The sequence below is a fragment of the Mustela erminea genome, chromosome 7 (assembly GCF_009829155.1).
Source record: "Mustela erminea isolate mMusErm1 chromosome 7, mMusErm1.Pri, whole genome shotgun sequence".
NCBI classification, from domain to species: Eukaryota; Metazoa; Chordata; class Mammalia; order Carnivora; family Mustelidae; genus Mustela; species Mustela erminea.
In genome coordinates, this window is record NC_045620.1 from 24701506 (window position 1) to 24728956 (window position 27451).

General features: G+C 39.3%; 1 protein-coding gene across 4 annotated transcripts in view; it reads right to left on the minus strand.

Annotated features, from left to right (window-relative positions):
* Positions 1–27451, minus strand: part of CBFA2T2 (CBFA2/RUNX1 partner transcriptional co-repressor 2) — a 161763-nt gene that overhangs the window by 75255 nt on the left and 59057 nt on the right. The window contains exon 1 of one of the 4 annotated variants that reach the window (XM_032350949.1): positions 23320–24337. The exons of the other annotated variants lie outside the window; for them this stretch is intronic. The gene's annotated coding sequence lies outside the window, so the exon portion shown is untranslated. Of the gene's footprint in view, positions 1–23319; positions 24338–27451 lie in introns of those variants that run through there. 4 annotated transcript variants of the gene reach the window in all.

Consider the following 27451-nt stretch of genomic DNA (forward strand, 5'->3'; position numbering starts at 1 on the left):
AAGCCCTTTGAGATTCGGAACCATGTCAGTCCTGATCACTGCTGTATTCCAGTGCAAGTCTGGTGGCCCGAACACAGTATACACTTGTTTTCCTTTTTTTGAAGATTTTATTTATTTGACAGACAGAGACCACAAGCAGGCAGAGGAGCAAGCAGAGAGAGAGGAGGAAGTAGGCTCCCTGCCAAGCTAAGAGCCCAGTAAGGCGCCCGATCCCACAACCCTGGGATCATGACACGAGCCGAAGGCGGAGGCTTTAACTCACTGAGCTACCCAGGCACCCCCACACTTGGTTTTATTTAATTTTTTTCAAGGTTTTAAAATATATATTTTTTAGTAATTTATTTATTTATTATGACAGCGAGAGAGGGAACACAAGCAGGGAGAGTGGAAGGGGGAGAAGCAGGCTTCCCTCTGAGCAGGGAGTCCGATATGGGGCTTGACCCCAGGATCCTGGGATCATGATATGAGCTGATGCTCAGATCAGCTGACCATGACCTGGCAGACCCTTAACAACTGAGCCACCCAGGTGCCCAAGTTTATTTAATTTTTTAAAATTTGTTCAAGTCAACTCTTAGATATTTCTTAATGGGCTATACATGTTTTCTTAATAATAAGACTATTAGGTTAAAAAACAATCAGGATAAAATAAACAAACAAACAATCTGGATGGGAAATTAGGACCAAAACTTCAATCTTTATTTAAATCCTAATAAAAACAAAGTAAATGGCTTTGCTTCCGATAGGGGATAATCCAAAGCATTCTTTTAATAATTTCTTCCATGCTTTTATATAAATATATGCTTTATTTTAAATGGAATAGAGAAATTATACTGTGTACTAATATTACTCTGCAACTTTTAACTAAAATTATGTAAAATTTCCAAATTTGTAAAAGTTTCAGAAACTCGAGACTATCTCTGCATTAAAAAGCAATAAAGACAAGAGGGATGAACACACCAAGAAATTTGTGTGGTAATATTAAGGATACAGAATAGTCAAAACAACCTCAAAAAAGCACAAAGTTAGAGGACAAACTACTCAACAAGTGATTTTTTTTTTTTTAAAGATTTTATTTATTTATTTGACAGAGACAAATCACAAGTAGATGGAGAGGCAGGCAGAGAGAGAGAGAGGGAAGCAGGCTCCCTGCTGAGCAGAGAGCCCGATGCGGGCCTTGATCCCAGGACCCTGAGATAATGACCTGAGCCGAAGGCAGCGGCTTAACCCACTGAGCCACCCAGGCGCCCAACAAATGATTTTTAAAGGTGCCAAATCAATTCAATGAGGAAAAGAAAATTAACAAATATTGCTAAAGCTGGATAGTCAAGTAGAAAAAAAAATTAATCTCAATCCTGTCATTTCATCTACCAAAAACTATTTCAGCATGGATTATAGACTAACACCCAGAAAGCTTCTAGAGAAAGAACAGAAGGATGTCTTCACGACCTTATGGTAAGCAAAGAATTCCTGGCCAGGTCGCAAAAGCAGCACAAATCATAAATTTTTCTTCAACTGATAAAACAGACTTCATGAAAATTAAGGCTTTCTGCTCATCAACAGATACCATCAAGAACATGGACAGATGGAGCATAGATTTAAAAAAAATTACTCACAGCTCATATATCTAACAAATGACTCTTATCTAGAATGTATATAGAATTCTGACAATCAACAATAGAAACATAAATAACCTAATTTCTGAAAGTGAGATTGAACAGACAATGTATAGATGGAACAGATCAATATATCTTCAGAAAGGAAGACATGGCAATGTCCAATACACAGAGGTAGCCAACATCACTAATCATCAAGGAAATGCACATTAAAATCATAACGAAATGAGCTATGACCACATACTCACTAAAATACTAAAATAAAATATGTCAAGGGATGCCTAGATGGATCAGTTGGTTAAGCATCTACCTTTGGATTGGGTCATGATCCTGGGGTCCTGGGACAGAGTCCCACACTGGCTCCTTGCTCAGTGGGGAGCCTGCTTCTCCCTCAACCTGCCACTCCCCCTTGTTTGTACTCTCTCTCTCTGACAAATAAAATCTTTTAAAAAAAAGAATTGTTAAGTAGGATACAGACCATATGGAATTCTCATACATTAACTGTTGGGAGTGTAAAAGGTACAACTATTTTGGACTGCTGCAGAACTGCTTAGCAGTCTTCTATAAAGTTAAACATACAACTATCCAATGATGAGTAATTCTACCCCAAGAGAAATTAACCTTACATTCACAAACGTTCACAAAAACTACAAAAATGTTTATAGCACTCTTATTCATAACAGCAAAAAACTGGGAACAACCAAATGTCTACCAACAGGTAAATGGATAAACTGATGTATATCCATACAATGGAATACTACAATCTGAAAAAGGAACAAGCCTGCAATGCCTGGGTGACTCAGTCAGTTAAGTACCTGCCCTCAGCTCCGATCATGATCCCAGTGATTCTGGGATCAAGTCTCACATAGGGCTCCTTGCTCAGTGGGGAACCTGTTTCTCCCTCTGCCTGCTCTGCCTGTTCTGCCAGCAGCTCGCCCTGCTTCTGCTCTCTCCGACAAATACATAAAATCTTTTAAAGGGGTGGGGGAAGCCATTCATTCACATAATTATGTCGAAGAACACAAAGCCAGACACAAAAGAATACACACTATACGACTCCATTTACATGAAATGGAAATACAGGGGGAGAAATGAGATATTGGTTACAGGAGGTAAGCAGGGCTTTTCTAGTAAATTTAAGTGTTCTAAATTTTATTTAAGACTATGGTTATACAAGAGTAGACAACTATAAAAAAAATATTAGACTGAACTCAGTATCTGTGCATTTTATCTGAATTACATATTTTTTTAAAAAACAGCTTGAAAGGACTCCACCTATTCTGCTGCCCTGCTCTACGGGAAGTTTCTCGTGGTGTAACATCTTTTGGGCATGTAGAAATCACTCAGGCTATCTGTACATCAGATCTCTGTACAACAACTATGAAAGGATCTTCTTTCAGCCCTTCTGTACTGCCAGCTAATGCCATCCTTCCAATTTCCTGCAGCTTTTCATCCTTGAAGGGTAAGCTTGATAATCAGACCCACACTCTTGCATCCTAACTGACCAGCATTCACTTCTAATCAATAACAGATGTGGGAATGGTGCCAGGGTGGGCCTTATGCCAAAGTAACAATTTTTCTCCTATTCTAAAGCAAACACCCTTCTTAAGCTCTAAGTCATCCAAACAGAGTGACATCTGGAAATACACAACAAAGCCATGTGTTTGGCCCCTCTGGATGATTTGCTGTAGGCACTGCAAGCAGAAGGTTGCTGTGCCAGCTTCATGGGACACTGAAGAGTATAGTAACTCCACAACCTGGTAATATGGACAAACTGCAAAGACCTGATTGACGTGAAAATAGTAGCAAATGGGTGCAAGCACAAGTTCATTTAAAAAAATTCTCTTGGTTAGGATTCTTTTCCCAAGCTAATAGGAATTGCTTAGCTCATTTCAATATGCAACTCAGGCCCCAATTCTCTACTTATTCATACTCTTGACTTTTCGACTCTACCATTTTCCAAGGATCTATTTAAAAAAAAAAAAAACAAAAGAAGTGTTAGGTGGGGGAGCCTGGGAGGCAGAGACTTAAGTGGTTCAGTGAGTTAAGCCTCTGCCTTTGGCTCAGGTCATGATCTCAGGGTCCTGGGATCAAGCCCCACATCGGGCTCTCTGCTCCGCAGGGAGCCTGCTTCCCCCTCTCTCTCTGACTGCCTCTCTGCCTACTTGTGATCTCAGCGTCAAATAAATAAATAAAATCTTTAAATAAACAAACTAATACTCCCAAGACAACTAACACCCAATGTAAATCAATTCAATCCTATAAACTGCATTAGAAAGCACTACAAAATTTGAGAGATGTGGAAAAATTTTGAAATTTACAAAATCTGAATTCATGTACAAACACCAAGGTAGTCAGCTATAAAGGAAAAAAAGGTGTGTGTGTGTGTGTGTGTGTGTGTGTTGGCAGGAGGCCATTAATTTTTGGTCTTCCATTGTTCCTGAAACAGTTTATAAAATACTTATGTTAGGTTGTGACATCCTGATGTTATTTGTATCATGTAGCCATTTATTCTAGAGCATTAAAAAGTGAACAACTGGGGTGCCTGCTTTTCCCTCCCCCTCTGCCTGCTTCTCTGCCTACTTGGGACATCTCTCTGTCAAATAAATGAAAAAAAAAAATCCTTAAAAAAAAAGAAAAGTGAACTGGTAACAAAGAAAAACTGATTTAAAAGCCTTTCTTCAGGGGAACCTACGTGGCTCAGTCATTAAGCATCTGCCTTTGGCTTGGGACCCCAGGATCCTGGGGTCAAGCCCTGCAACAGGCTCCCTGCTTCTCCCTCTCCCATTCCTCCTGCTTGTGTTCCCTCTCTTGCTGTGTCTCTGTCAAATAAATAAATAAAATCTTATTATCTTATTTTTTTCAAAAGCCTTTCTTCAGATACTCATGAACACAACAGACCTTTCCTTAATCCATACTGATAATAAAGCAGGTTTCCAATTTACTTAAGATCCGAGTAGAGCAACTTTCTTGCACAGACGGATAAACGAAGTCAAGAAGCAACTACAGTAATAGTAATAGCTAATATTACTCCCACTTCCATTTATTCATTTGCAAATAACATAACATTTATTTATTATGTGAAAGGGAAGTTGCTAAGCACTCTATCAATATTTTATTTATACAACACCAAAATAATGGGAAGTACCATCGTGATTAACATTTTACTCAGCCAGAAAATAAGGCTCAGGTAAGTTAAATTGCACTCAAGGTCATAGAGTTAAGAAGGTGGGACAGCTCTGTTGGGCTTCAGAGCCTGTAATTATATAGCAAAATAAATTACACTGAATGATGCTGAAAGAGCAAATTACTACAGGATTAGGACTCAGTCATGTTTGTATGTTGTGACCAAGGATTTAATAAAAGAAAAGAAATGGACACTGATCTTAGTGCAAAGAGACTTCACTATTTCTCTACAGTTTCTTTCTTCACAAATATGTGAAGGTAAATGTAGAGTCTGAAGGTGAAGAGGGCCCAGGGGAAGTTAGAAAACTGAAAAGTAGAAGCTATTACCTAGGAACCCATTACATCTTCAACTGACAATCAGAGAGGCTTCTGACAAAGCAGGCCCACTCCATCAAATGAATGGCCTTGAAGAGTAAGAAAAATTAAAACATCATTTTTAAAATGTTGACTTAATATCAAGATCATCCTTTTCTTCCCAGTACACATTGTCAAAATTAATTATCTAGGGGCGCCGGGGTGGCTCAGTGGGTTAAAGCCTCTGCCTTTGATTCAGGTCATGATCCCAGGGTCCAGGGATCAGGCCTCGAGTCAGGCTCTCTGCTAGGCGGGGAGCCTGCTTCCCCACCCCCTCTCTCTGCCTGCCTCTCTGCCTACTTGTGATCTATCAAATAAATACATAAAATCTTAAAAAAAAAATTAATTATCTAAAGAAAGTTCTTTCCTTCAGTATTTCCAAAATCCCTATTTCCGAAAGAAAAGGGGGTAAATACGACGTACAGGCACAAATACAAAGGTTCAACAGCCAAAAAATTAATTATCTAAAGAAAGTTCTTTCCTTCAGTATTTCCAAAATCCCTATTTCCGAAAGAAAAGGGGGTAAATACGACGTACAGGCACAAATACAAAGGTTCAATAGCCATCACTGCTCATAAAAACTACTATTTTCACAATGCCTCCCTAAAACAGAACCAGGTATTTCTACTGTGTTTTCCAAGGGAGGCTGCAGGATGGAAACAGGTCAAAACCAGCCAGAAAATAAGATCTCTTTGGCAAACATTTTAGTGACGCAATTAGCACCTACTCAATTCATCTGTTAAGATAGCTGAATCTTATTTTGGCATTAAACTAAAATTGATATGGGGGAAGACGCAATCAACATGGCCATAAGTGAACCGGGAAAAGTACCAACTCTGGGATCTTATGAACAACTTCACCCAATACAGAATGTAAGTCCTAGAGGTTGGGAATGATTTATCTTGCGTTCTTCTTCCAAACCCTGTGCTTCCTCAGCAAGTTAGGACCAGAAATGTGAATATGCTGCAGCAAAAGGCTACAGCTGCACCTTGCAGATGTCAGGCTGTTAGCTCTGTGATCAGCAAGCATACTGCCTGCGTTGCGGACTCCCTCTTGGTCACTGTACCATCAGTCAGCACTATGGCTGTGACCAGAGAACTGGGAGAGGTTCTTCCTGTTAGCACCATTTGGAATCAAGCAAAGGAAAAATAAATTATCTGGGAACTGATAGCCATCACAGAAATTTCTCTTCAAGATTTTACATTCTTGTCTCTTAAAGACCAAGCCTGGGAAGAAAAAATGCTGATATGATGACAACGTCTCAGTTTTCTCCTCCGCAGAAATAAAAATACTACCACCTGGTTTTTATTTCCCCATCCCTGGAGGGCTATAATGAAGATAAAAAGCTTTGAAAATTAAAAGCACAATGCAAATATAAGGCTATTAATATAGTGCGGACTGAATCCAAACAACATAAATGGAAGGTAGATGGGCGCTTTGGCAGGGCAAACAACCACATCTGCCATCACAGCAAATTTCTAAGTTCCAATATCTACTTATATATTAAGAGAACTCCAATAGAAATTAAACAGGCACAGAGCCCACAGAACAGACTGCTTCCTCTCCACAATCTGCCTGACTTCCTTGACTCAGTCACTTTGGAAACTTTTACTTTAAGGCCCAACTCAAACCTCACCTCATTAGCCGACCCAGAGACTCCTCAACTGCACTGACAGAATTAAACTTTCCCACATCTGCCCTGTAACCACCTGCACAATGTCATTGGTCATACTGTACCGCCATTTGTTTGTGCCTCTTTCCGCTAACTCATGGAGTTCCTAGAGCTCTTCCCTTTTATAACCATAGGAACTACTTAGTATATGAGATACACAGTGCAGCCTGTAACATTTTTTCTAATTCCAGTTAACTAAAATGCAATACAGAAAGGTTTCTATACCTTTTCTATTAAAGCAGAACTTCCCACGCTGTATGCCAAGAACCAATGAAGAAGTATGAATGACAGGGTGTACTGACATACTGAGTTCCTCAACCTGGGATGACCAATCAGAACTTAACCCATTTCTGTGTGCTACAATGCGAAAACATTGGAAAGCACTATATAAATGTGTAGTAAAGACTTATTTATTTATTTTTAATATTAAACTAATAGAGAAGTAGGGTTAAACACTACACAAATGGTGACATCAATTGAGGCATTCAGAAATAATGTGACTAGAGTCTCTTCAACAAATGGTGCTGGGAAAACTGGATAGCAAAATGCAAAGAATGAAACTGAACCACTTTTTCACCATACACAAAAATAAACTCAAAATGGATTAAAGACCTAAATGTGAGGGCGCCTGGGTGGCTCAGTGGGTTAAGCCACTGCCTTCGGCTCAGGTCATGATCTCAGGGTCCTGGGATCGAGTCCCGCATCGGGCTCTCTGCTCAGCAGGGAGCCTGCTTCCTCATCTCTCTCTCTCTCTCTCTCTCTCTCTCTGCCTGCCTCTCTGCCTACTTGTGATCTCTCTCTGTCAAATAAATAAATAAAATCTTTAAAAAAAATAAAAATTAAAAAAAAAAAAAAAAAAAAAGACCTAAATGTGAGACCTGGAACCGTAAAAATCCTAGAAGAAAGCACAGGCAGTAACTTTTCTTTTCCTTCTTCTTTTTTTTTTTTTTTTTTTTTTAAGATTTTATTTATTTATTTGACAGACAGAGACCACAAGTAGGCAGAGAGGCAGGCAAAGAAAGGGGGGTAGGGAGAAGCAGGCTCCCCACTGAGCAGAGAGCCCAATGTGGGGCTCAATCCCAGGACCCTGAGATGATGACCTGAGCAGAAGGCAGAGGCTTCAACTCACTGAGCCACCCAGGCACCCCAGCAGTAACTTTTCTTTTTTTTTTTTTTTTTAAGATTTTATTTATTTATTTGACAGAGAGAGAGATCACAAGTAGGCAGAGAGGCAGGCAGAGAGAGGAGGAAGCAGGCTTCCTACTGAGCAGAGAGCCCGACAGAGGGCTCGATCCCAGGACCCTGAGATCATGACCTGAGCCGAAGGCATCGGCTTTAACCCACTGAGCCACCCAGGCGCCGCCCCAGCAGTAACTTTTCTGACACTGGCCATAACATCTTTCTAGGTAAGTCTCCTGAGGTAAAGGAAACAACAGCAAAATAAGGTATTGGGACTACATCAAAATAAAAAGCTAACAACCAACAAAACTAAAATACAACCTAAGGAATGGGAGAAGATGTTGGTAAATGACGTTTCGATAAAAGGTTAATATCCAAAATATGTAAAGATGGGGCACCTGGCTGGTCAGTTGGTAGAATATGAGACTGCTGATCTTGGGGCAGTGAGTTCAAGCCTCATGATGAATATAGAGAGTACTTAAAAACAAAACAAAATAAAAATGGGTGCCTGGGTGGCTCAGTCAGTTAAGTGTCTGGCTCCGGCTCAGATCATGATCTTAAGAGTGCTGGGATGGGGCGCCTGGGTGGCTCAGTGGGTTAAAGCCTCTGCCTTCGGCTCAGGTCATGATCCCAGGGTCCTGGGATCAAGCCCCACATTGGGCTCTCTGCTCAGTGGGGAGCCTGCTTCCTCCTCTCTCTCTGCCGGCCTCCCTGCCTACTTGTGGTCTCTGTCTGTCAAATAAATAAATAAAATCTAATTAAAAAAAAAAAAGGGGGGTCCTGGGATCGAGTCCACATTGGGCTCCCCACTCAGCAGGGAGCCTGCTTCTCCCTCCACCCTATCCCTCTCTCAAATAAATAAAATCTTTCAAAAAAACAAAACAAAAATTTATTAAAGAACTCAACATAAAAAGCCCCAAATAGGGGCGCCTGGGTGGCTCAGTGGGTTAAGCCGCTGCCTTCGGCTCAGGTCATGATCTCAGGGTCCTGGGATCGAGTCCCGCATCGGGCTCCCTGCTCAGCTCCCGGGGAGCCTGCTTCCTCCTCTCTCTCTCTGCCTGCCTCTCCGTCTACTTGTGATCTCTGTCAAATAAATAAATTAAATCTTTTTTTTATCTTTAAAAAAAAAAGATTTTATTTATTTATTTGACAGAGAGAGATCACAAGCACGCAGGGAGGAAGGCAGAGAGAGGAGAAAGCAGGCTATACGCAGAGCAGAGAGCCCGACACGGGGCTCGATCCCAGGACACTGGGATCATGACCCGAGCCGAAGGCAGAGGCTTTAACCCACTGAGCCGCCCAGGCGCCCCAATAAATAAAATCTTAAAAAAAAAAAAAAAAAGCCCCAAATAATCCAATTCAAAATAGGCAGAAGACATAAGAGACATCTCTCCAATGAAGACATACAGATACATGAAAAGATGCTCATCATCCGGGAAATGCAAATCAAAACTGCATGTGGTATCACCTCACGCAGCTCAGAATGGCTAAAATTAAAAACAGGGGAAACAATAAATGTTCGTGAGGATGTCAAGAAATAAGAATCCTCATGCACTGTTGGTATGAATGCCAACTGGTGCAGCCACTGTGGAAGACAGTATAGCAGTTCCTCAAAAAATTAAAAAATAGAACTACCCTATAATCCAGTAATCACATTACTGGGTATTTACCCAAAGAATATGAAAACACTAAGGGAATGTAGCGATGAAAGGGATATATGCACCCCTGTGTTTATTGCAGCATCATTTACAATACCCAAATTGTGGAAGCAGTCCAAGTGTCCATCAACAGATGAACAGATAAATAAGACATGGCGCACATGCGTGCAGGTGATGGAACATTATTTGGCCATAAAAAAAGAATGACATCTTGCCATTTGCAACATGGACGATATACGGAGTGTCATGCTAAGTGAAATAAGCCAGTCAGAGAAAGACAAATACCATATGATTTCACTCACATGTGGAATTTAAGAAACAAAACAAATGAACAAGGGGGGGGACCCCAAAAACAGACTTTAGCTATAGAGAACAAACAGAGGGTTACCAGAGAGGAGATGGGGGAGTGGTGGTGAAATAGGTAAAGGGTATTAAGGTACACTTATCTTGAGAAACATTTAGTAATATATGGAGTTATAGAATCACTATACTGCACACCTGAAACAAACATAACACTGTATGTTAACTACACAGAAATTAGAATTTTTTAAATACCTGAAATAAAGAATATGATTAGAATAATTGTTTCACATACTGTTCACTAGAAAAATAAATGCTTCAGAACACTGGCATCAGGTAAAGCATCATATCCTGAAAGAGAAAAATAACACAGCCGCCTTGCATAGCAGTCTGTGTAAACACCATATGGTTTGCTAATTTAATCAAAAAGAACCCCTGAATTTACTTTTTCATCCTGCAGATTAAAAACATGAAAATAAAGTTGCTAGAAATATTTCAGAAATTATTTTGCCACCCCAATTGTCTAATAAAATACATATAGCACCCCAGCTTGTTAATCCTTTTTAACCCCCCCCCAACCAAAAGCACAAAAACCCTTTAGAGGACACATTAAAACCAACAACTCACCAGCTCAGTCTTTTCATTTTCATTTGTATTTTAAAGCCAATTGTAACTTTGCATCACACCCTCCTCCCAATCCAGTTCAAACCCTCTGGCTCTCTTTATTCAACCTACAACAAGACAAAATTCTGACTGTCACTATCTCTTGCCTAGATTATTCATCTCAAAATGGGTCTCCCTGACTCTTAAGACTGCCCCTACAAAAATTCACCTTTTGCCCAGAAGCCTCCATCCCCAAAATACCAATCAAGTCATATCTCTCTGATTAAAAAAACAAAAACAAAGATAACAAATTCTGAGTTGTCAATGCTCCTGAGCATAGCATAGAATATGCTGTATAACAAAGACACCAACTACATTTCTAAGCTTATGATCCTCTACTCTGGCCTCATATTTTATAAGAACTCTTCTCTTAATCTTTGCCAGGCTAACTTTTATTCATACCTGAACAGCTGACCTGGCTAGCACTTCTTCAGTGCATAACCTTTCCGAATTCTCTAGGCTAGGATGAAAGACTCTTCTAGGTAGATGTTCTCTAACCAGATGATGAGAACAAAGTAAAAACACAAGGTTTTACTTCTTGGTTTAGCTAAAAAGTTAGCATAAGGCTGAGTGGCAATAGCTTCATTTCACTTAGGATCCTTCTTCAAATTCCTTGGCTCCTGATCCTCTGCTGGTTTTAAGGGCTTTTTAAACCTTTTATCATATGTCACCTCAAAATCTATCTGATAAAAGTAAAAAAAAAAAAAAAAAAAACCTTGCAAAGTATTTGTAGAGAAGAACAGATTTTCATTATTAAAATCCTCTACTACATGGGGTGCCTGGGTGGCTCAGCAGGTAAAGCCCCTGACTCTGGCTCAGGTCATGATCCCAGGGTCCTGGGATCGAGCCCCACATCGGGCTCTCTGCTCCACAGGAAGCCTGTTTCCTCCTCTCTCTCTCTCCTGCCTGCCTCTCTGCCTACTTGTGATCTCTGTCAAATAATTAATTAATTAATTAATTAAAAATAAATAAATAAAATCCTCTACTACATATGAACGTTTCAAATGTAGCTTTCCATGCCTCACTGAGAGCTATTCTTTAAATCTTACTCCAAATTCTTTAGCCATTCATTTGTTATTTCCTGCCTATGCTCAAAAAGATATAAGCAACATCACAGGTAGAGTCAAGATTGTACCCCACAAGGAACTATCATTCCCAACCTTCATCATAGTAAGTACTGAAAAGGTGTGTCATATGAAGTGCTGAAGGTTTTAAACCCATTCTCTTTTGCATGCTCAAAATCACCTTTTTTATTTTTATTAATTTTTGTTCTTTTTTTAAGATTTTATTCATTTATTTGAGAGAGAGAATGAGAGAATGAGAAGAGGGAGGGTCAGAGGGAGTAGATGCCACATTCCATCCCAGGACTCCAGGATCATTATCTGAGCCAAAGGCAGTCGCTTCACCAAATGAACCACCCAGGCGCCCAACCACCTTTTTAGGTGAGACCATCCTCACCCTTTCTATACTTTCCTCAACTTAACCTGGATTTAAGCCCTTCCTTCTCTCCTTAGCATTCCTCATTTTTAAAAAAACATTTTATTTATTTGAGAGAGAGAATGTACATGCAGGGGGGAGGAAGAGGGAGAAGCAGACTCCCCAGTGAGCAGGGTGCCCGACTTGGGGCTCGATCCCAGGACCCTTGGATCATGAACTAAGCCCAAGGCAGACACCCAACCAACTGAGCCACCCAGGTGCCCCAGCATTTCTCATTTTTTTTTTTTTTGGAGAGAGATCACAAGTCAGCAGACAGGCAGGCAGAGAGAGAGGAAGGGAAGCAGGCTCCCTGCTAAGCAGAGAGCCTGCTCGATCCCAGGACCCTGGGATCATGACCTGAGCAGAAGGCAGAGGCTTTAACCCACTGAGCCATCCAGGTGCCCTGCATTTCTCATTTTTTGTAAACATACCAAGCATTTTAAAAATATATAAAACATATATATTGTAGACTACTTATATATCACTTATTAATCATCTACTGTCCGTACCCCCCAAAGTGAGCACTTAGTAGTATTTAAGTAAATGGATGAATAACAATGACGGCAGATGTGCTCTAATTATTTACAAGTACTGCCTCCCTCAATATTCAATTCATCAGCATGTTCGTTAAACTCAACCTACCACCAAAACATACCAAAATCATCTATCTTCCACTACCAAAAACCTAATCCAAACTTACCATTTCTTACTTCTGGTTTTGTTGTTTTAAGCCATGCCACTTATAATTCTTTCTCTATACCAAAGAAGAGTGATCTTCATAAAATATGAGGTCATGTTACCTCCCCTTCAATGGATACCCAAGACTCTTAATAGAATAAAATCCAAATTCCTCATGCTGGCTTACAAATGTCTACAGGAGCGGTCTCCAACTTTCTTCTCTGTCCTCTTTTCTTCACGCACTACACTGTAGCTAAACTGGCCAGTATTCTAGGCACTGATATCAAGCTCATTACCACCTAAGACCTCTGCATGGCTTTTCTCTGTCTGGAATATTCTTTCATCTGCTATCCCCAGGCTAACTTGTTTACTGTCATTCAGACAACAGGTCAGTTTACTTCTTCCAGCAGGCCTAAACTCATCATTCACTATCACTACTCTCTTTTTATGTTAATGGTATTTATTGCTCAGTACTCATTTCCTTTATCTCAAATTCAGAAATATTCCTAAAAACAAAAACAAAAAAACTCAAACTTTCACTAACAGTATTAAGAACTCCCTTGATACCATTTACCTAAATTCACCTAATTCACCTAAATTCACTAATCACCTGACCTATTTGTTTTCACTATCTAGCTACTATCTAACCATCCGCTCATTCTACCAACCTACTACCTACCTACCTATTTTTTTGTGTAAACTGCTTGAGAGTAGGCACTAACAACATCCTCATACCCCCTACTCTTAAAATATTTCAGGGTGTAATTGCTAAGAGCTAGAATACTCACTTGTAAAGCCACAGTAGAATACCAAAATAACTGACATTAACAACACAGCACTATCTAATCTGCAGACCTTACTCTAAAATCGAAATGGAAAAACAAAAACTGAGGGGTGTCTGAGGATCAGGACAAGGTGGAATAGTTGGTCACTTTATTACATAAAGAAATACTACTCGGCCATAAAAACAAACTATTGATACAAGAAGTAACATGGACGAATCTTAAATGCATTATGCTAAGTGAAAGAAACCAGATATAGAAGGCCACATACAATTCCATTTATACAACATTCTGGTAAAGGCAAAACTTACAAGGACAGAGAACAGATTAAGTGTCTGCCAGAGGTTACAGGGGAGTTACTGGAAGGGACTGAGAACAAAGGGGCACAAGTGAATTTTTTTTTTTTAAGATTTTATTTATTTATTTGACAGAGAGAGATCACAGTTAGGCGGGGGTGGTGAGGGTATGTGTAGAGGGGAAGCAGGCTCCCTGCTGAGCAGGGAGCCCCATGCTGGGCTTGATCCCAGGACCCTGGGATCCTGACCTGAGCTGAAGGCAGAGGCTTTAACCCACTGAGCCACCCAGGCGCCCCACAAGTGAATTTTCTGAGGGTGATGGAAACATTCTTTACCTTGACTTTGGTAATGGCTAAGTTATTATCCACACTGTCAGAATTCATAAAACGATACACTTTTTAAAAGAATGAATTTTACTGCATGTAAGTAACATCTCAATTAACCCTTTAAAAAGTCACTAAGGAGATCAAGAATATAATGAGAGAACTGGACATGGGTTTCTTTAAAGCATATTTGTAAAAGACTTAAAGACACAATGAACATTTTGAAGCACCTATCAGACAGAGTTTAAAAGCAGAGCACTAGAAGATAGAGCTGGAAAAAAAAAAAATCACCTAGAATGCAGTACACAGAGACTAAGGTAAGAAATACTGAAGACAGGAAACAGAACAATATAAAAAGATCCAACAGGGACGCCTGGGTGGCTCAGTTGGTTGGACGACTGCCTTCGGCTCAGGTCATGATCCCAGAGTCCCAGGATCAAGTCCCACATTGGGCTCCCAGCTCCATGGGGAGTCTGCTTCTCCCTCTGACCTTCTCCTCGCTCATGCTCTCTCTCACTGTCTCTCTCTCTCAAATAAATAAATAAAATATTTTTTTTTTAAAGATTTTATTTATTTATTTGACAGAGAGAAATCACAAGTACACTGAGAGGCAGGCAGAGAGAGAGAGAAGGAAGCAGGCTCCCTGCCGAGCAGAGAGCCCGATGCGGAACTCGATCCCAGGACCCTGAGATCATGACCTGAGCCGAAGGCAGCGGCTTAACCCACTGAGCCACCCAGGCGCCCAAATAAATAAAATCTTTAAAAATAAATAAATAAATAAAAATAAAATAAAAATATCCAACATTTAACTAGCAAAATTCTAGGAGATAAAAGAGCAAATGAAAGTAGAGACACTATTCAAAGAGATCACAGATAAGAATTTTCCAGAATGAAGACCTGAATCCTCAGATTAAAGGAGTACATACACTAAGTTCTGAGTACCACAAATAAATCCACAACTTACCTCACCATAGCACAACTGCAGAATACCAAAGCCAAAGAAGACAATCTTACAAATAACCACAGAGAGGGGCACCTGGGTGGCTCAGTGGGTTAAAGCCTCTGCCTTTGGCTCAGGTCATGATCTCAGGGTTCTGGGATCGAGCCCTGCATGGGGCTCTCTGCTCAGCATGGAGCCTGTTTCCTCCTCACTCTGCCTGCCTCTCTGCCTACTTGTGATCTCTGTCTGTCAAACAAATAAATAAAATCTTTAAAAAAAAAAAAAAAACACAGAGAAAAAATATAACCCAACAAAGGAACAAAAACCAACCTGACTGGAAGCAGACTTCACATCTCCAGAACAACACAAATCACCACTAAAGTGCTGATGGAAAATAACTGTCAGTGTTTACCCTTTAACCTCCACTAACCATCATTCAAATGAAAGTGAAATATATTTTCAGACCAAAAAACAAAAAAAAGAGAGAGAGAGACCTGACCATTCCAATCTGTTTCTCTAAGATTAAAGCAGTCTGGCAAGAAAGAAAATTAACCTAAAAGAAAAATTATAATAAACATGGAATAATATGAGGAGATAATTTGATAATAAACCTAAATTAATGTTAGCTATAAAAATAATAACAATAATTATTCTCTTAACTAGGGTTGAGTATAAAACAAAGTGAAAATCAAATCCTAGACAGTGTTAATATGCTAAGAAGCTGATGAATCATGAAGTGTTCTAAGATCGCTGTAAAAAAAAATGATGTTAACATTTTAGACTTTAAGTACTATATATATATTAAAATTTTAGAATAACCATCAAAATAATGGAAACAGAATAGCCAAACAAAAAGAAATATAGAAAACATTTTTCAATTAAAAGGAAAATAAAAAACCTAAGTGATACCAATGAGTCTAAATATAGCAGTAACCCACTGAACATAAACAAACTACTTATCAAGTAAAAGAATATTTCTAGACTGAATTAAAGCAAAATCCAAGTATTTGATATTCATAAGACTCAAGTCTAAACCCTACCAATGCTGAAAGGTTACAAAAGAATGATGAAAAAAGGCAAATGGAGTAGCAAGTATTAGTATCAAAATATATTGAAGCTTACTGAAAATAAGCTTCAGGTGCCTGGATGGTTAGTCTTAAGAGTCTACCTTCGGCTTAGGTCGTGATCCTGGTATCAAGTCCCACATCAGGCTCCCCTCTATGCAGGAAGCCCACTTCTCCCTCTCCCATTCCCCCTGCTTGTGTTCCCTCTCCCACTGTGTCTCTGTCAAATACATAAAATCCTTAAAAAAAAATAAAGTTTTAAAAAACCTCATCCACTATTCATTTGTCCAGTTAAGTGTATATACTGATTTGTATAGGCAAAATGTGAGAAAATAGAATAAAGTGGCACAGTGAAAAGAAACAAACTGAAAAGCTGAAGGACCTTCAAATGCTTGTATTGAAGTGTTTGAAATGGACTCCAGAAAACCAAATTCCCAAGTTAAGTCAATGGTTCTCCTACCCCTCCTCCAGACACACTGTTCAAAGAAACAGTTTCCTGGGTTAGTAAGACAGAGTAAATACTTTAATTTTATTCACTTTCCAAAATAAAGATAGAAAACTTTTTTTTTTTTTTAAGATTTATTTATTTGACAGAGATCACAAGTAGGCAGAGAGAGGCAGGCAGAGAGAGGAGGAAGCAGGCTCCCTGCTGAGCAGAGAGCCTGATTTGGGGCTCGATCCTAGGACCCTGGGATCATGACCTGAGCCAAAGGCAGAGGCTTTAACCCACTGAGCCACCCATGCGCCCTATGTGCAGGTGTTCTTAAAAGTTTTTGTCTTTCTTGTGTATGAAGAATGGGGTTTTCCTTTAGTGGCCTGACTGAAGAGAAGTATAGTTCTTTTATTCTTTTAAAGGAAAAGGAGTGTGAAGTCTAGTATGAGACTGATTTTCTTTTCATCCTTTTAATGTGATGAGTTGTGCATACCATTCCTGGGTCTAAAGCCATGAAGAAGCCGACAGTAGCTTTTTAAGTTTTTGAATGGGAACTGCGTTTTCAAAAGTAAAACACTTCTGTTGCCCCAAATAAGCATGGCAAATAGTCATGTGTGCTTTGATTGCCCAAAGAACATTACTAGTAGAGATTCGTCAACAGAGCTGGAACTGGAGTGAGGCAAATGAGGTACCTCAGCAAAAAATTTGTGGCCTCACCCACAAGTTGGCTCTGCACTTAAATTCTGGATGGTAGGTACCTCATTTCCATCTTCCCATCCTGGCCCTGCTCTTCAGTAATGTCCCAAATCAGGCTCTCTGCTGCAGGGAGCCTGCTTCCTCCCCTCCTCTCTCTCTCTGCCTACCTCTCTGCCTACTTGTGATCTCTGTCTGTCAAATAAACAAACAGGTATCTTAAAACAAACAAGCAAACAAACACATGCACACACCTCAAGACAGTAATATCTGATGCATTATCATGCGCACAATCAGTCCGGGCATTTACTAGCTCCAAACTTCCAAAAGAAGGTACTTACTCTGGTGACAGGAGACTTTCAAATCTCAACTCTCCCCTCTCCTGACCTCTTTAAATATCCATCATTTCCACCGCTTAAATGAAGCAGCAAATTTAAAAGCTCATAGAAGACTGTACACATCCTAACCTGTTCTAAATGCAACACAGCACTTTAATTGGAGGCTTGCCTTCATAGGAGCTGTCAGGTTAAATGCTGGCTGCCAGGGTCTCTTCAAATTCTAAGTAAGACCTTTTAAAACTCCCAAATTCCAGAAGATAGAGAAAAAGAAAGAAGAAAGAAGAAAAAAGGAAGGAAGGGAAGGGAGGGAGCAAAGAAGCAAGGAAGGAAAGAGAAAGAGGAGGAGAAGGAACAAAAAGGCATTTTCCCAAGGGAAATGGCCTTAAAGTCTGTAATTACTTATGATGTAAGTACCACATAGCTAAGTTAAAACACTGAAGCTGTTGCTTTAAATTCCAGAATTGTTAAAAACCTTAATTTGAAAAGTTATAAACTCAAGATGTTACTTAAAGACTATGTTGCACAGCTTAACACTGAGCAGTCAAAAGATCTTAGTCAATTACCTCCCCCGTGATTTTCTGGGCTATTTACTTGTAAAGGCTACCAGTAACAGATTGTAAAGGCTACCAGTAACAGATTCCCTCCATTGATGGGAGTAGTGACTTTGTCAAGGTCACAAGCAGGAGCCAAGAATTTTGAATTAGGATTTTAAGCCTGGTAACCTGGTTGAGATTACAGTCTTGATCTAGACCAATAACCAAAAGAGAACACTTAAGTCTGTTTATGGATGAAGGAAGAAAGAAGTCTAGGACACCCAATTCCTCACTACGGTATTTACCCTAATAAATAAACGGGACAACCATTTGTGCAAACACACAAGTCAAAGAACAAAATGCAAAATTAAAGGATTTAACTAATTCTAATTGCTTGCAGTTTTCCCACAAAACATATTATCATTTTCAACTAGGCCCCTTTCCTAACATACTGCCCACCCCAATTAAATTTAACAAACTGAAAAGCAAATGGCCAGTATTTCTGTGTCCCCACCCCCACCTTAGGAGCTTACTGGGCATGGTCTGCTTGAATGTTATGGGTGTGGTATGAAATATTTAAACCTACGACTAAAATTTTCCATAGAAGCCCATCCAAAGTCTAAAAAGCTTTACCACTCAGAAACAGATTCATCTCTAGACATTTAAAAAGATCTACTATTCCACTTATGACACTCTGGTCTTTTTACATTTAATATTTAGGTAGGAGGTGATAAAGGGGGAGAGGGTGTAATTAGTTTTGCTTGTAAAACGTTCATCACAGTTGTAGTGCCAACTAAGCTATACAGCCTACTGGGGGTCTAATAGATTTCAGGGTATTATAGTTTGAGTAATAGAGGTGGGGGTTGTGGTGGAAATCAATAAATGGCTACTACTTCTTTGCACAGACCCATATGGAAGTAATCAAGCGCAAGGGTGGCAGCTGGGGCCAATAACAGTCACCTGCAGTTGAGGGACATGGGGGTTTCAGATGGGTTTTTAATGCTAATTTCCTACAGAAACAATGAGCTAGAAAGAGCAGAGTAACAGACGAGGCCGGATGAAGAGAGACCAGCCAGAACAATGGCTGCACCTGGTGCTGGGAGCAGAGGGACAGAGCCGGCACGCGCCCGCCGGCAGCAGAGGGCACATCTGTCACCCTCCAAGTGGCCCATCCCCCAGCTCTTCCAGCAGGGTAAGTAATGCAAGGTCCCTAAACATTAACAGCTTGCCACACAGCAACAGGTTTGAGTTTTTAAGGCTGCTGCATTCTCTACACGCACCCTTCTCCCATGACTAAGAATTAGTTAAGGAAACGGGGTTGGTTCCCTGTCAGTTTGGAGACTTCCTGAAAATACACAAGAAACACATTTTAACTAAGTCTGTTGGCTTACTGGGACTTTAATGTTTAAGGAGGACTAAGAAAAATCATATGGAAAGATAAATCTTATTTAGTATTCGTGCAGGTAGCATCATGCTTGTTACTTTCTAATTTAATTCTTAGAACCCACAATAACATCTATTTTTACTCCCATTTTACAAGTGAGCAAACTGGGGCTTAGAGGCGAAGGTTAAGTCAGCTCAAGGTTACTAATGCCAAAGTCTATACATAATCTTTTCACTGCCTTTCCTCCACGAGTCCTAACTATCACAGCCAAATGAAAATACATATTCTATTTACTTGAGAACTCCAGCTATGAGAAGCAACTACACACACACATACATATACATTCTATACAGAATTGTACCTTGCTAGGTATCCCTAACAAGCTGCTCAGGATTGAATGGTAACAGGATTTCCACTAGCTGTTGCTTTAAACAAAGCACAAAGAGTTTCTTTTGCAGGTTTAGGCATGCTTTAGGAAAGTAAATCCATATGCGTTTTAAGTTTCCCAGCATAAATGTGACGCCACCTAAGTCTTAAAAGTTAAACACTGTTTGGAAAGCCCATCAACCAGAGAGAATATAAAAGCCATGGTGGGTTATTTTTTTCCTAAATAGAGTCATCACTAATTCCTGTACTTACTGACTTGAACTTGGAGGGAAAATTAACCTACAGAGACCATAGTAGAAACCTTTTAAATAAGATCTTGATGCTTAAAGAAGGGGTGCGGGAATCAATCACTCTCTATCTCGGAAGCACACAGTTACTCTTGGATTTGGAAAGATAACAGCAGCCAGGCATAATCGAAAGCACTGTAGAAATTAACACTGTGTAGCTATGCATTTGACAAAGACTGGTTTAAGGCACTGCAGTCTAATGAAAACTGAACCTTTCCATCCATCCAACCATGCTTCTTTGGACAAGGAGTCTAAATCCTTCTGTCCTAAGTTCTGCTCAAAGACTGTGCCTCATAAAGGTGCAATCATGATTGCCTGAGTTGGCAGTAATTTCCAGGACTTACCCACTTTTATGCATTCATTTACATTTTATCTCCTCTTTGTGACTTTTGTATACCTTACTATATCATCACAAACAACCAGCAATCAAAAATGTTTGCAAAATGAAATGTCCTGAAAGTGCAGAAGACAATTCCAGTCTAAGTTCAATCACCAACTAGGAAAATTAAACTCTAGGCCAAGCAGACCTTTTACCACTCCACTACCCTTCCCTCAATTTTCCTTATCTATAAAATAATTTATTTCATTAGGTTGTCCTTAAGATCTTGTTCAATCCTAACATCTTTCATAGGTCTCCAATGAGGTCTTATGAGCACTTCTAGCACACGTGGACTTAAAATAACCTTCAATGAACTGATCCAACCAATCTTTCAGATTCACTTGAATTCTTCGAGCTGTATATACAAGATGTTTATTCAAACTCATCGTCCTTCCCCGATATTCCAAAGACTTAATTTAAGTATCATTATCCTCATCTCCAGTTTACTGACATTGTTGTATTATGTAATTTCAGTCCAAAATGGCCCCTTGATATGAAAAAATCCTTGGTTGGGTCACTCCTGGAAACCAGTTTAGGTTTCCGGGGCACCGGGCTGGCTCAGTCAGTAGAGCATGAGACTCTTGATCGCAGAGTTGTGAATCTGAGCCCCACACTGGGGGTGGAGCCTACTTAGAAAGAAAGGAAGGAAAAAAGAAAGAAAGATTCTTCTTTACATAGCAGTAAAACTCACAATGCTTTCAGTCTTCAGGAAATACTATGATTTTCTTTTGTATTCAACTCAAAGATTACCTTGTTTAATATCTTAGTAACAAACTAGTCTCCTGAACTGTGTGGTTCTACTACGACTTCTAATCAACCACCTTTACTTGCAGTCAGTGGATCGATCTTCACATATTAAAACAGTATCATTTACTATTTTTTAATGCTTCTTGAAACTCTTGCATCAAAAGTGTTCCTAGTATGGACATACAGTATATGCAAATCTCTAAGGCCTTCACAGTGGACACAGTCTACCCTATACTCTACTCAACCTAGGAACTTATCTCCCAGGGTGCAATTAGTGCTTGTTCACTGAAGGAGTATCATGTAAATTCCATACCCATTCTCAAATATTCAGACAAGTCCCTAAGGACGCTAACTGTTCCCCTACCAAAACAGAAACTCAAAGGAAAACCTCCCCAACTCCCCCAAACAAACAAACAAACAAAACCCCAGAAACTCCAAAGTTCACACTGCATCATTTAGCCAATCTGGTAAAATAGAGTTCTTTTAAAATGTCTTCCCCCTCCTCAAGAAATCTGACTGCAACATTGAAAGAAAAACTGAATTACCCAATTGATGTAAGTGAAGGTTGAAGAACTTTAAGAAACAAATATATTTTAAATTCCTATTTGAAAACTAGTAGTTTTCAAAAACAACAAAAAAATTTAAACAAAGTAACAAAGTAGTATAATTCAGTATCTCACTCCTGTTGACTTTTTCAGAAGTTCTACTCTGCTATACCAGGCTCATTTACATTACAATACTTAAAATGCTTTCCAAATCATTTATAATCATAGCAAGGCTTAACAAAGAAAGCATGTAACATTTATAATAGATACAGATATCTGGAAGGTAGGTACAGTGAGAGGAAGGTTCTAGAAAAGATCCATTTTTAGCTTGAGAGTTAAGAATGCAAACAGTTTATGGGGCACCTGGCTGGCTCAGTAGGTGGACTGTCCAACTTTTGATCTGGGGTTTTGAGTTCAACCACACGTTGTATGTGGAGATTACTTAAAAAATAAGATCTTTTTAAAAATGCAAAGGGTTTCGGAACCAATTACAACAAAATAATAAACATCCAGAAACTTCTGAAACTAACTTGAATGCCTTCTACGTCCCAGACAAATTTTCCCAATAATGACAACAGGCAGGAATTGCACAAAATAAAAACTCAAGAAGTAGCTTGCTTGAAATCAGAAAACCAGTGAAAAATGGCTGTATAACATGCGTAACTCCCAAACCCATGCTTCTCCCTTAGGTATCTGGATTTGGAGGCCTGAAGATATGAATACAATGTACAGGAATAGCAAAGAAGCTAAATTATACTCCACAAATAACAAGGACTATAATACAGTAGCTATGTACCCACAAATTTATTTTACGACAAAACTACTACAAACTCACAATTCAAGTCATATTTGTGATGTTATTTGTTTACTTTGTATATAGGAAGTAAACAGAAGAAGGGGTAAAATGTAATGAAGAAAAAAAGAGCTGACTATATTAAAATTAAAAGATACTGTTAGTTTTACTGTAATTCACTTTTGGTTTTAATTTACCTGAATACACTGAAATAAAATCTGACAATAAGGAAGAGTATTCTATGAGCCATCTTTTTAACACTGCCTATTTGTAGCATGCATACTAAGGGAGAAAAAAATTTCCCTCAAAATATCATCGACTCTATGCGGAATACCTTACAACAGTATTTGTGAGACTACTTCCCTAACCACAGAATTCATGTTAAATCTCATTCAAGTTTCTATTCAAAAACGCATGGCATTCAAATATAAAGGTGGCAACTAAAAAATGATACAGAAATATGAACAAAATGAAGCATCAAATCAACAAAGAGTAGCTAAAGGCTAAACTCACATCAAATGTAAAAAAATTCATATGACCATAATCTGAAATAAAAAGCTTTGAAAGGCAGACAACTGCCCACTTTAGCCCCAAAACTAAATTAAAATGTACTTACCTCAAATGCCCAGATTATAACAATCCAGATACTTAATATACCAAATTTATTCAAAATAAATATAAAAAGGCTCCTCTTTTCCTCCTCCTAATCTTCAAAGCCCAATCTGAGACCAGCCTTCCTCCTTCTTTCATTAGCTGGACATGTGTCAGCTCTCTCACATCTGCGATTTCTCACTGACTAGAGCTGCCTGTCCCATTCCAGAGAAACACAGATGGATCCCAGATGGGAAGGTCCTGCCAAACAGACCAGCTCTTCACCTTGCCAGAATCCCCAGATACAGTCAGTCTCTCTGTCTCTCTCTTTTTCTTCCTCCCTACTGCTCCCTCTCCCTCCACTACCCTTCCAACCCTCCCTGTTACTAGGGCTCTTTGCCAGCTGATGTCACTAAGTACACACCTCCCAGTGGCTCCTGGCCAATCTGACATTAACTTGTTAAATACGTGTAATTTGTTTATGGCTGACAATAACAGCAAGGATATTGTGCAAAACCTATCTGTGCAAGTCCCTAGTGAAATAACATGTAGAGACACACATAGATACACAGACTCATATTTTTGGGAACATTCAAATGCTTAACAATTACTATTTAAAGTCCTACATATTGTCTGATTTCTGCTATTGTTTAATAGCTTCTGCTCTCTGAGCCCATTTTAAATCCTACTTATGACAAATTCCTTAAAATGAATTATTAAAACTCTGCTTTAAGCATGCAATTGGATAAAAAATGTAAAGTTGCAAATTAATCTGGGGAATATAAACAGGAATGTATGTAAATGATTCACACAAGCTGCCTCTCAGATCCAGACTTGGTAGCACTGCAAAACTGGCACGTGATTAAAATAAGACAATGCAGGCAACATGGTTCTGATGCTGTAAAGATTATAAATGAAAGATGGGGACACAATGCAAAAATTATAAAACAAGGCAAATATGAATGTGAGAAATAACAATATTTCACATTAAAGAAACTGCTAATGCAAGTTTCAACAATGAAGAGGCAAAACTTAAAAAAAAAAATTTTTTTTAAATATAACAATGAGAACCCAGAGAGAAGGACTGAACTGTTCAAGGTCAGTTTTAATCACTTACGCCTTCAAAAACCTAGCATTTAAGAGCTGCTCAATTTCTAGTGAATGAAAATTCATCAGTGAAAACTGGTACTATACTAGTTACAACAATAGTTGCCATTGGGGTATAAACTGGGTGAAGGGTCCACTGGGGTGTGTGTGTGTGTGTGTGTGTGTGTGTGTAAAAGTAACTTCCTAGGGATCCATACTTTAAAATAAAAAGGTTTGGGGATGGGGGGAACTTGGTTGATTCCTGGGGTCACATTATATGGACACATATCCTGCACTAAAAATCTCCATGAACACAGATAGGAATGAAAGATCCTCCATATACATGATCAAACAGGTGTGGCTATAATTCTCTAATCCTCAATCTCCTATCATACTCTGGGGATCTAGAATCTGTAAACAATTTTTCTGTCATGGCAATTTTTGGTAAACAGAAGAAAAACTGTTTCTGTCAAAAACAACTTATTGGCTAGGTTTTGGGTCTTTAGTTCATCCCAGTGGTCGTGGGAGTAACAGCAACAGCAGTGGGCTGAATGGTTACCAATAGTGCTAAGTGTCAGAAACTGTTCTGTCAGGGCGCCTGGGTGGCTCAGTGGGTTAAGCCGCTGCCTTCAGCTTGGGTCATGATCTCAGGGTCCTGGGATCGAGTCCCACGTCCGGCTCTCTGCTCGGCGGGGAGCCTGCTTCCTCCTATCTCTCTGCCTGCCTGCCTCTCTGCCTACTTGTGATCTCTCTCTGTCAAATAAATAAATAAAATCTTTTAAAAAAGAAAAAAAAGAAACTGTTCTGTCAGACTCTTCACAAAGACTCTGTATTACAGGGCCTTTAAGGTAGTAAGTATCATTATCTTAAAATGTCAGCTAAAGAAAGTTTAACAAAGAGTTAAATAACTTAGTTAACCCCCCAAACTAGGAAGTGTTAGCCAGGTAGTCTGGATCCAAAGCCAGAGCAATATACTCTATTGTCTAGTAGGAAAATGAATCAAAGGATGGTACTGGCTATCCTGGATCACTGGTTCTGGGAGAAACCAGCCATCATGTCATGAAGACACTTATGCAGCCCCAAGAAGAGGTCTGTATGATAAGTAACTGAAATCTCTTGCCAATGCCAGCATCAACTTGCTCATGTACCTAGCCACTACCACCCAGCTAAATTGCCTCAGAATTCTGACCCACAGTACTGCATGAGAGCAAGCATTTATTGTTGTTTTAAAAAAGTGGTGGTGGGGGGGGCTCAGATGGTTGGGCATCTGCCTTCAGCTTGGGTCATTATCTCCAGGTACTGGGATAGAGCCCCAGGTTAGTCTCCTGGCTCAGTGGAGAGTCTGCTTCTCCCTCTGCCTCTCCCCCTGCTTGTGCTTTCTCTCTCACAAAGAATAAATAAAATCTTAAAAAAAATTAAAAATTTAAAATGGCTCTTTCACTTTTGCTTCTGTTTCCCAGATTATGGATCTTAAATACCATTTTCCTCTACAAGGAAGCTGGGCTCTTGAGAAAAATAGTTGACTCCAGGAATGACGGGCAGAAAATGCATGAAATTTGTCATGTCAGAAAGCAATTAAGCTATGAAAGACTTCTGGAGTTGTGTCCATGGGACTCAGGAGCCAACCTGAAAAGGCTCCCACTAAAGTGGGATAATCTGAGCATCAAAAAAAACAAAACAAAACAAAAAAAAGACCCCAGTATTTGCAATGGATTAGAACACAGCAAAATGGGGGTGCCTAGAGGTGCACCTGGTTAAGCATCCAGCTCTCAGTTTCAGCTCAGGTTGTAACCTCAGGGCTGTGAAATCAATCCCTGAGTCAGGCTCTACACTCAGCATGGAGTCGCTTGAGATTCCCTCTCCTGCTTCCTTAGCCCCTCCCACTCATGTTCTCTCTAAAAAAAAATCAATCTTTAAAAAAAAAAAAGGCAAAATGTTTGAATTCATACGTTCATAATGGTTCTTATAAAATATGAATTGATCGGGGCACCTGGGTGGCTCAGTGGGTTAAAGCCTCTGCCTTCGGCTCAGGTCATGATCCCGGAGTCCTGGGACCAAGCCCCGCATGGGGCTCTCTGCTCAGCAGGGAGCCTGCTTCCCTTCCTCTCTCTCTCTGCCTGCCTCTCTGCCTACTTGGGATCTGTCAAATAAATAAATAAAATCTTTTTAAAAAAATGAATTGATCACTTTTTAGAGGATACTACAGAATCAATTCATTATTCTGAAACTAGTGAACTGAGTATTTTACTTATCTTTCTATATGAACTATACCTCTAAGTAAATCTAGAGTTGGTAAAAACTGACCCCTACTGAAAAAATTTTAAGAACTAAAATGAAAAAATCATGTATTTGCAAAATCATTCTGCTAATATCTAATGAAAAACATTAATCTAGGTCAAGATCAATTGCCACAAATATGAGATGGGAAATACATGGACGTTAATGTGCCTAATGGAAGTATAAAACTGGTGAAGCATTCTTTACAACAGGTGATTCTGATTCAGCCTCTAGATCACAGAAGCAGTTTACAGAACATTGAGGGGAAACAGGAACATGCTAATGACAGCATGGGAATGCAATCAGGAAAAGTCCAGAATGAGAGAAAATCTATACTGCAAACAACCCAGATTTGTAGAAAAAAAACGAGAGAGTGGGGGAAGGAAGTAGAATAGAAGCTACACATTAGAAGAGAAAGAAAAGACTTACACACAAAATGGACCATTATTTGGATTCTGATTTGAACCAACTGTAAAAAATAACCTGGGATAACTGAGAAACATTTAAAACTCATTACATATTTAATTATACTAAGGAATTATTTATTAAAACTTTTCTTAGCTACATTAATAGATTTGTGATTGTTTTTAAGAAAAGTCCTTATCTTTAAGAGTTACATTCAGAAATGTTTACTGATTAAGTTTATATGCCATCTAGGATTTCCTTCAAGAAAAGCTGAGTTGGTGATTATTATAGCTGGGTGTTTAAGTCCATATTTAGAGCTGTTTGATATCAACACAATATCAAGTTTAAAAAGACTGGATTTCTTTAAGCAGTATGCCAAATTATGGGTG